The sequence below is a fragment of the Nothobranchius furzeri genome, chromosome 2 (genome assembly GCF_043380555.1).
Source record: "Nothobranchius furzeri strain GRZ-AD chromosome 2, NfurGRZ-RIMD1, whole genome shotgun sequence".
Lineage (NCBI taxonomy): Eukaryota > Metazoa > Chordata > Actinopteri > Cyprinodontiformes > Nothobranchiidae > Nothobranchius > Nothobranchius furzeri.
Genome location: NC_091742.1, coordinates 24,292,158 through 24,302,263, shown reverse-complemented (window position 1 = coordinate 24,302,263; position 10,106 = coordinate 24,292,158).

Genomic DNA, 10,106 nt, shown 5'->3' with positions numbered 1-10,106 from the left:
TAATCTGAAAATCAGATTTGGGTCTTAAAGAGGAGCTTTGCTGAGAAACCTATAATTCTTGTTCTTTTGGAAATGCAGTCAGTTGCTCATTCATGCTGAATGTGAACATTTTCTTCAACATGTTTCCTGCATTATCTGAAGAGAGAAATTAAAGGGAAACATGGTGAGGTCAGAAAAAGCCACAGACCTACGTAACCCTGTAACATTTCCACTGAGGGATTCACCCACCTTGGCTTGCAGCCGCAGAACTCTTTGAGTTTCTTTGGGGCCAGGAGAGGGCAGAGCACTTCTCGGAATAGTAAGCTAACCATTAGCATTAGCAACTCAGAGCACTGAGGAGCACATTCAGGCTTGTGTTGTTTGTGGAGAAAAAAAACATCAATGATGCATTTTTTAGCACAAGAAAGAAGAAAAGAAGAGCGAACAAAGCCAGCAGAAGAGTTGCATTGCTGTTAGCCAATCAGAAATGAGATGTTTGCATTTAATAAATATTAATAAGACTCCAAATCCTGTCTGTTTCTAACCAGTGCAGGAGCTTTTTTTTCTCACAGAAAATGACTCCGTGCATTCATTCATAGCAAATTCAGTGAAATAACAAGTGTATCCCCACTTTAAGTTATATTTCTCAAGTTACAGAATGAACTTGGACCTAAAGGTAAAAACTAAACAAAACAGGTAAAATAAACTTTTTTTAACTGCAGCGTTTGTTCAGAATGATGTGAGTCTGTGTAACTCTGGGATCAGAGCGAATGCAAGCCAGACACAAACAGCACATCAAGTGCACTCTGAAGTTGTTCTTATTTCAAGCCGACTGCAAAAAGAAGACACCTTAAAAGAAGAGCAGGGGGAGCAGATGGCTCAGGCTTTATTACCTCACATCTAAACCAAAGTGCAAACTAGAAAAGCCAGTGGTTACACGGGGTTGTTTCAAGCTTTGTTTGACCACTCGATTACTTTTTCATGGCCACATCAGAAGGCAATGTTGGGTGGAAATAAGGAACGTGGTCTGATGTGATGCAGCCTGTAGAAATGGTTTTTATTGGTCGGGGTTTATGGAAACACAAGCGAGAATGGGAAAAGACTTTTTTTAGCATCCAATAAATGAAATAAACAGTATACATATGCGATTTTTATAGGCATGTACATTTAGTATTTTTTTTAATGTTTTTTCTGCAACTGTCAACTGCTACATTTCCCGACACGGAAAAGCGATTAGAATTCTGCTTCCGCGGAAGTGAACATCCAGCTGTGTAAATCAAATCTGCCGGCTTATGAAGCAAAGGCAACAACAATTTTGAGAGCAATATGCAAAATTCATCATTCATAAAAAATGTATTTGTTTGCTTGCAAGCCAGCCTAAAGTGATTGTGGCTCTTTATTATTATTTTTTGCTTATATCTATGCCAAAACCAGTACATTTTGAAGAGAGTGGCATTTGTGTTTTATTCATGTGTGGCACTTTTACTCATACTTCATAGATTTCTTCCGTCGGCCCTGGCTTTACTATGATTTCAGAGAGAGCTCAGATTCACAATGAAGCTTTCAGGTGAAATCAGGCACAGGATCTGCTCCAGATAAAGAAAATAATTACGCCGTAATTGTGTCTTTTATGAAACAGCCAATTATCTCTCACGCAGGTACAAACAGTGATTACCAATGGCCTTTTGAGTTCTAGAGGTTGGACAACGGTGTAATTTAGACCTGATCTCAGGGACTGCTGAAAAACAAAACCAACAGCAGTATTTCCTCTGTCACTGTGTACCTCCAGTTTGATCCAAAGTTGGTAATTTGATTCATTGTGCATTGAGTGCAACGTGTTGTGAAATTAATGTACCCAGAGTGCGATCTGCTCTGAAGATCGACGCTTTGGGCCCAGTGCACCCTACTGCATGTTTCACTTTAGCCTCTTTACAGATGGATAATTATATTTTCAGACATTGAGCCAAGCAGCACTGCATATTAAACTGGGTATACTATTTACTGTGCAGCTGAGGATGGTTTTATTAGGAAGCCAGCTGTACTTACTGTATGTTTTATTAAAGAGTAAGTCACCCTCAAATCAGTTTTTTTTATTTTTTTTGCTGATAAACTATATACAAGAGTATCTCATCATGCTGTAGACACGTTCAATAATTTGGCACTTTATTGCATCTTAGTTAACATTTAAATATTCTGCCTAAAACTATAAGTGTTGCACCCACTTCAGGTGAAAACTCTGCACTACATTCCAATAAAATCTGCCATCGCTATTGGCTAAGAAGTACACTACGACGTTACCTGATAGTATATGATGTCACAATGCCGCTGCATATGGGTGTGTGTTTGTGTGCATTTGTTATTGGTTCCGCCTTCTCGGTCTGCCAGGCAACAGCTAATTGTGGTGCAATTTTCAAACAGGAAATGGAAATGGGAGTGGAGTTAGACTCTGGTAGGAGGTGACTTGCTCTTTAGCACTGCTCTGGAAATTCAAATAGTACAAAACAAAACACTCAAAAAAAAAACACTGAACAAATCTATAAACATTCTCATGACTTACCCCTTCTTTCCACTGGATGTGAAAGAGACGTGAAATGGCCGCGAAATGTAGTACACAGCAATTAGCCGCCGTTACAGTGGACAGGGTCCTTTCCACTGGCAGCTAAGTGCTCTGGACGCGTCCCAAAAGCAAAAGGACTTTATCAATATGTTTCAACTCTATTTTTTATGGGCTACTCTTCCAAAACACATCAAACTCCACAGTTCAGATTGAGACAGACAGGAAGTCAAGCACGAAGGAAGTGTAAAACATCCAGACACTTTCAAAATAAAAGTTACGTGCAATATGTCATTTCCTGTTAAAATCCCTGTAGCCGATGTAAACAGAACAGAAAATAAACCACAGACCATTTTGGATATATGCTGATTTCTTCCTCCTTGCTTTTTATTGTGTGGACTTCTGAAATCATGGGTGTTGTTGCAATATTCCCAAGATTTTGTGACCTCACGGGATCAGCTGTGTGAAACACTTTTACTCCCGTTTTGCATCAGAATTGGTCCCGGTCGTAAGGGAGCTTGCGTGTAAAACACTTTTTGTTACACTGCTTTTGTGTCTGGGGGAAAGAAGGGGTCAGTTTTTTCTCGTTTTTTTCATCAGTTAAATGTGATGAACCTCAGAGTTCCGTATTGGGTCCCATCTTGTTCTCTGTTTATCTAAACCCTATTGGTGCCATCTTCAGGAAGTTTAAAAAATGGGCAGCAGTAGCTCAACAGGTTGAGCTGGTTGTCCAGTAATCGAAAGGTTGCAGGTTCGATCCCGGCTCCGGACAGAGAATTCTGCTGTTGTGTCCTTGGGCAAGGCACTTAACCCACCTTGCCTGCTGGTGGTGGTCGGAGGGACTGGTGGCGCCTGTGCTCGGCAGCCTCGCCTCTGTCAGTGTGCCCCAGGGCAGCTGTGGCTACATTGTAGCTCATCACCATCAGCCTGTGAATGTGTGTGTGAATGGATGAATAATACACTGTAGTGTAAAGCGCTTTGGAGTACTCTGACAGGCGCTATACAAGTATGGGTGATTGATTATTTATCATTAAAAAAAATTTTCATTGTTACGCTGATGACACGCTACATTCCTGTTAGTAGCTCAGGCATTAGCCAGCTTAAAGGCTGTTTATTTGAACTGAAATCCAGGATGGCTGAAAATGTTCTAGATCTGAACCAAAGTAAGACAGAGTTGTTAGTGATTGGTTCTTCAGCTAATGCTAAAATGAGCCATGAGCTCTTTAGTTGTCTTGCTGATTTAACTAGATCACACATCCGGAATCCTGGGGTCATTTTTGCTCTGATAGGACCTGTCTAGTCTGACATCTCTCCAGGTGACGACAGGAATGTGGAATGCTTGTTTGCGTCTAAAGCTTGGTTTATGCTTGACATGTCCGCGAGGTCCGCACGGCTCCGCGTGGAAAAGCTGCGTCATTTTAACGACCACGCCCCTCCACCATGCCTCCGCACGGCCCAAACTTTCCACACCGCGCACCTAGGAAATTTTCTAGGACGTGGAAAAACATGGCGGACTGGCAAGAACTAGTATGGCAGAGGTTCGTAAATACAGACATTTGTATGATTCAGCTCTCAAAGATCACCGTGATCAACATGTTGTTAATTCTTGGAGAGAAATAGCTCGCACTGTCAGAAAAGACGAGGACGCTGTTAAAAATTCTGGAATGCCATGTTGTAAGCAACAGTAATTTTTACTTCTACTATGGTGTAGTGTTGGATGCATGCCGTAGAGCTCCATGCTGCCTCGATCAGTTTGGGAGAATATTGGCTCACCGCAGAGACAAGACACATGAACCATAAATGCTGCGAGTTGTGAAGCGCGTTCCATCCGCGAGCCGCATCACCAAGCGGAAAGTGAATGCGTCAAGCATAAACCAAGCTTAAGTCTGTTTGGCTCTTAGATCACCCGCAGCGTTGCAGAGATGCTTTGACCTGAGGTCGAAAGATTGGATGGTTTCAAAATTGCTTCTTCATCGATTTGTCCGAATCGGGAGTCAGCTGGAAACTGAATTAATTCCGTAAACAATTCTGTTTTATCAACACATTGCTTATAAATTTGGTCAAATCAGAATTTGACACATTTGAGGGCTTTATCAAAACATTTCTCAGACGTCCCGCCTTCCTTCAGATACAAAGATGGTTAACCCATTGTGAGAACGTTTTATGAATGTTTTAAAACACTTAAGTGAAGTGAATATTAACATTAATAAGTATTTTATTATAATGTGTATGAGTGTAGATATTGATTAAAGCATAGGTTATTCAAACATTTGATTTAACATATTTTCATTCAGCACGTATGATTATTTCAACGTATAAGTTTTAAAGTCACGTAGGAACTTCGAGTAGGTTGACATTTATTCCTTGTTAGGAATGCAGCAGTCTTGCATGAGGTCTTGAGCAAAGATGTTTTGGCTTCTTTGCAGTAGCAAGGACTGGGGCAGGATCTTGTTTTGGATTTGGGGCCAAACAGATGTTGTTTTCAAGTCTGCAAATGAAAGGTTACTTTCTGGTCAAGTTGTTGGTGAAAAATGGACCTTTGATACGTTACTACATAAATAAAGTGACATTAACATTGACATTAAATACGATCGACTCTGACAAACACATTATGTGCTCTGTTACACAGTGATGTGTAGTGACGACAAAAGAAACATGATGACTTGGTTGATGAACAAGGAAAACCAATTTAATTTCCTCTGGTCCAAAAACCAAATTCAGAAAATCCCAGCACTATTCAAAATGGCCACCCATCCAACTCCCTTAGCAGTCTCTGTCACTTTCAGAGAGAAAAAGATCCCTTGCCACACCCAGCAGTCCACCTATATATACCCCCCCCCCATATCTGTATAGTTGACTTTCTGTACTATAAGTTCTACTACTTGCTGGATATTTTTATATATACTGTTATTTTGTCTTGTAATTGTTAATTACATACTCCTTTATTCCATATCATAGCAGTGTTATTCATATATTAAAACTGTCAACTGCACACTCATTTGGCAGAATAAAAGTTTGACAATTATTCATTTGTTCTTTATTGTCACATTTCAGTAACATTTATAATTAAACGAGTTGTAATTAAACAAATTAAATAAATGACTACAACATTGCCCCCTGTTAAGTGCAGTAGACTGAAATGAATAGCTTTACTTGGAAATATGACATATAAAAATTTTAATGGACTTACATAAAATCTTTCTTCAACATAGACCCCACTAATGAACTGATTAAGTGTTATTTTTTATTAAAAGAAGAGAGAAAATGCATAAAGGTAGGAAATGAAAAGAAAGTGATAAAATAATAGGTTTTGTTAAATGTTCTTCAGATAATGAATTAATTGACAACGTTTTTGCAGGGCGTGACAAAAAATGTTCAAGGTCAAGCTCCTGGAGCTAAGCCCCCCCTTATCTCAATCCTAGTGACGTCCATGGCTCAAACACACAACTAAAAGAACTGCACTTGAATTTTCACAAATAAGGTTGATTTAGAATTTCCAGTTTACCTAAAAAACATGTTTCATTGATTGCTGAGAGAAAAACACTTGTGCAGATGAGGAGAACACACAAACTACCCACAGAGGGGGTCCCATGGAGGTCCAAACCCCACACCTAAATGGTGCTAATTCCCACATCAGTAGGATTTATGATCTACAATTGAATTTTTACGTTCTCATGAATTTTAATTATCTTTTGTTTATGGTCTGTTTATACACGTGTGGAGTAATGAATGGATTTAATTACAGTAGAAACTCACATTGGTGTTTATTGTTCGCTTGACTGATTTTAACCCTTATATGTTTTTAGGTATGTCATTCATAGGTTCTGAATGTATTTTTTTACAGTAAGATCAAGTGAATTTAATTAGAGAGGTAAGTTCATACAACTTAATTAGAAAGCCATGTTAACTCTGTGCTGTCTCACCAAAATAGCCGTGACAGAATCAATCTGATGAGTTGGGACAAATCACCGGGGAGCACAGCTGATCAATAGGCCATTAGGAAGTTCTCCCTTGTTAAAATTGATAGCTGCAGCAAGGCTAAATTAAAAGAGACAAAAAAAGCTTCCCTTAATCACAATAAATAAATGAATTGATTCTTTGAGGTTTTAATCATGCTATAGAGTGTAATAAAAAAACTCGTAATGATGCAGATATAAAACAGAAATCAATCCATGGGATGTGTGAACATGTCTGAACAACATTCTTCACATTTCACGCACTGATGGCATGTTTCACAAAGCTTCAAACGTGAAGGTGCTTTCAAACCACTTCACCAACTTCACTGACAATTCGACCTTTGCCGAGACCACCCATGAAATCTCACCAGGGGCCATAACAAAGAACCCTTATTGGTTTCTGGATTTGGATCTTGATACCAGCTCTGCCAAACTGCCGTGCCTCATTGTGAGATCTATCTCTTTTCATCCCCGTTGTGTATAAATTCTGCCGACAGGCCTCCTGCAGCTGCAAATACCGAGTGTGTCAGACTGCCGCCATTCTCATGGAAAACAGGGATGTCTGGAAAAAAAATCTGAACAATAGAAATAGACATCATGCCTGTCAGAAGTACCTTTTATTTTTACAGTGAGACCAAGGCCTACCTCAGCATGAAATCCAATGCTAGTCAGTGTTAAAATATACCAAGGATGATGGTTTTCTCAGCAGAAAGCAAAAATAAAAAGGATGAATTTGAACAGAGTCGGGTGATTTTAGGAGAACAACAAACACAAAGGAATTAAGCAAAGATCCCATTTTATAACAGGTCCAGTTCATTGCCATGAATGCCTTAACACTTTCTACTGTGGAATTGCCTCAATCCTAGGTTTGAGGGCCAATGCAGATTGGCACTAGGCTAAGAATCAAGACACACTGTACAAAAAGCAAAAGCAAAATTCATTTGCTTTGTATGTCGGTCTATCAACGCTCCACTGGGACGTCAGCAGACCTACAATTAAGCCTAGTTTATGCATCTGTGTCAGTACGAAGACATGCAATGCCATTATCCGTCATTGCGAGGGCTCTCCAGCAGGCTTGTAGGAATGGACAGAGTCAAGCCCATTTTTCTAAACATGCGTCCAATGAAACAGACAAACCAAGCTTGTGATTGGTCAGGATGCCACTTCTTTTAAATTTGTCAACAGCACCACCATTATGCCCTCAGAAAAATGAAAAGAGCCAATGATATCTAGCAGAAGACATGGCGCACCATGAATACCTCGCGAATGTGAACACTTTTCTAATCTATGTTTCTCCTGAAAACCTTTTGTTTTTGACTGGAAATATGATGAAATAATGATTAAATATTTACGTTTTTGACATGTTTTATTTAACATGTTTGAGACTAATGTTTAGTGAGTATTTCTATATTATTTTTTTCTGCCTGTTTGAATTTTGCTATTGGTTTAAAAAAACAGGAATGTGACTCAAAATTACAATTTTTTATGAAGAGAAAAAAAATTCTAATAAACCATAATTTTTTTATTTATCTGCCCATAAACCAGCAAATGGATAAGAAACATGTTAATAGTACGAATGTATTTAAAAACCTTATTATTCAGATGCACCCTCCCGTAACAGGTCATGCAAGTTTCGGCTGGCATGCTCTTTTTTGGCACACCTGTTAAATTGCGCCCCACCAGAAAAAAAAAAAACAAAAAAAAAAACAACATTCACAATAGTTAATGCACTATTTTAGACCAGATACATGACACTATACCCCAGAACAGGGCTATGCCCTTTGTTGTCCTGGTGGAGAACTCTCCTTAGGAGGCGGAGAAGTCCGAAGGCAACATACATCAATATGTGTGCGTCTCTCCCTTGTGGAGCTGACGCAGAAGCATAAACTAGGCTTTTACCTGAGCAAAATGATGTTATGCCTATTGGTTTGATGAGCCAGTCACAGTGCTTTATTCATTTTTGCGAACCAATCACAGTTTGGTGGGTGGGATGATGTGACTGGGGGAAATAACAAAGGTGGCGTTGGCTCATTTGAAACGACTTTGACATTAACTTTGGACTATTTAGACTTCGACTAGTCCTTGAGTCAAGAGCAGTTAGAGGCACTCAAGTCATTTTTTTTTTCAGAAAAATCCTCTTCGATGGTGTATGGTTGACCGCCCCGTTGACTGACATCTAAGTGCGTCACGTTCTTTGTTGTCCAATAGCACGCAGAGACCGTTTGAAAGAGAACCATAGACCCCGCCCCCATGACTGAGAGAGTCTACGTGTTGTGGCTACATTATATAATTACATGTCGCCAAACTGAATTTTTCCTCTAACCTTTCACACATCGTTTTTCCTGAGACCCCGCCAGCTCTTTATTTAAAATTAAAACTTTTTTTATTCTCCTATCTCAAATAAACAAAAACGAATAAAACAAACACACGTATTTGATTAATAGTCACATTTTTCTGATTCAAAAAAGCCTAACAACCAAAACATAAAAGACAGAGTTTTGATTTGAAACCCACAGTCTGCTCAACTCTTTCTTTCAGCCTGTGGTGAAAAGCAGAAATGATGCAACACAGGAGTAAACAAGCTGCTCTTCTAACTTTTCTGAAATGTGTTGCTGGTAAATTACAAAAATGGCATGCCTGTGTGCAAATTTTGGGTAAAATAAAGAATAAAACGTGTAAATTATTACAAAGATACAAGTTTTTTGTCATGTATTTATCCAGTTGTGATGGTGTTTGCCGGTAAACCAAATTAATCAATGCCTAACTGTCTTTAAGCTTTTTTCTATTTGTAGCGTCATGAAGGGCCTCTAATTTGTGACAAAGATAACATTTTCCCAGCTGGGTCAAGCTGGGTCGACTGTAACTTTGCCCCACAGATTAAACACGCAGCCATGATGTCTGCTGAAAATCATCTATCTGCTGCTGTTCCATCCCAGGCTGAAGGACACTTCAAGTTTCACAATAATAATTTTAAATAATAATTTTAATAAACTCTTGACTTTATTACTGTTATACAATCATCATAAATAATCTCTTAGTTCAGTAAATGTATTTTAATTACTGAAATGACTTATTATGCTTTGGGTTAATAATGATTATTGTGATGATTGCTTGTGTGTGTTCAGCAAACCAGAAGGTCACCTTGCACGTAACCAGCCTCATTCAGAAGGGATATCCAGGGTAAGGGTAACATCATCACATGTCTTTTACTCATGACCAAGCTTTCTGAGGCTGAGAGTGGGCGTGTTCTGAGAGTTTTGTTAAAACCGAATTCCAGCAGCAAAAGTTGAGTTCTTGAACCATACGAGGAGACGAGGGAATGGCCACCTGAATCTCTACTAAGCATTCTGTCACAACAATAGAATTGCCCTGAATAAACACACCTGTAGCCAGCTGACGCAAAACTCCTTCAGAGTTAAGCCAGACACTCGACACAGTGTAACCGCGACATCTCTAGACCAGAGGATCGGTTCTACTCGAGTCTTCCCCACCGGACCGAGTACCCTGAGGCTGACAACATCCTCCTTGACCTCCGGATCCACACAGAGGGTTGTCTTGCTGGGTGAGGTAGCACACAAGATGGTGTTTGATGCTGTTCTTCTTAAGAAACGACTCAG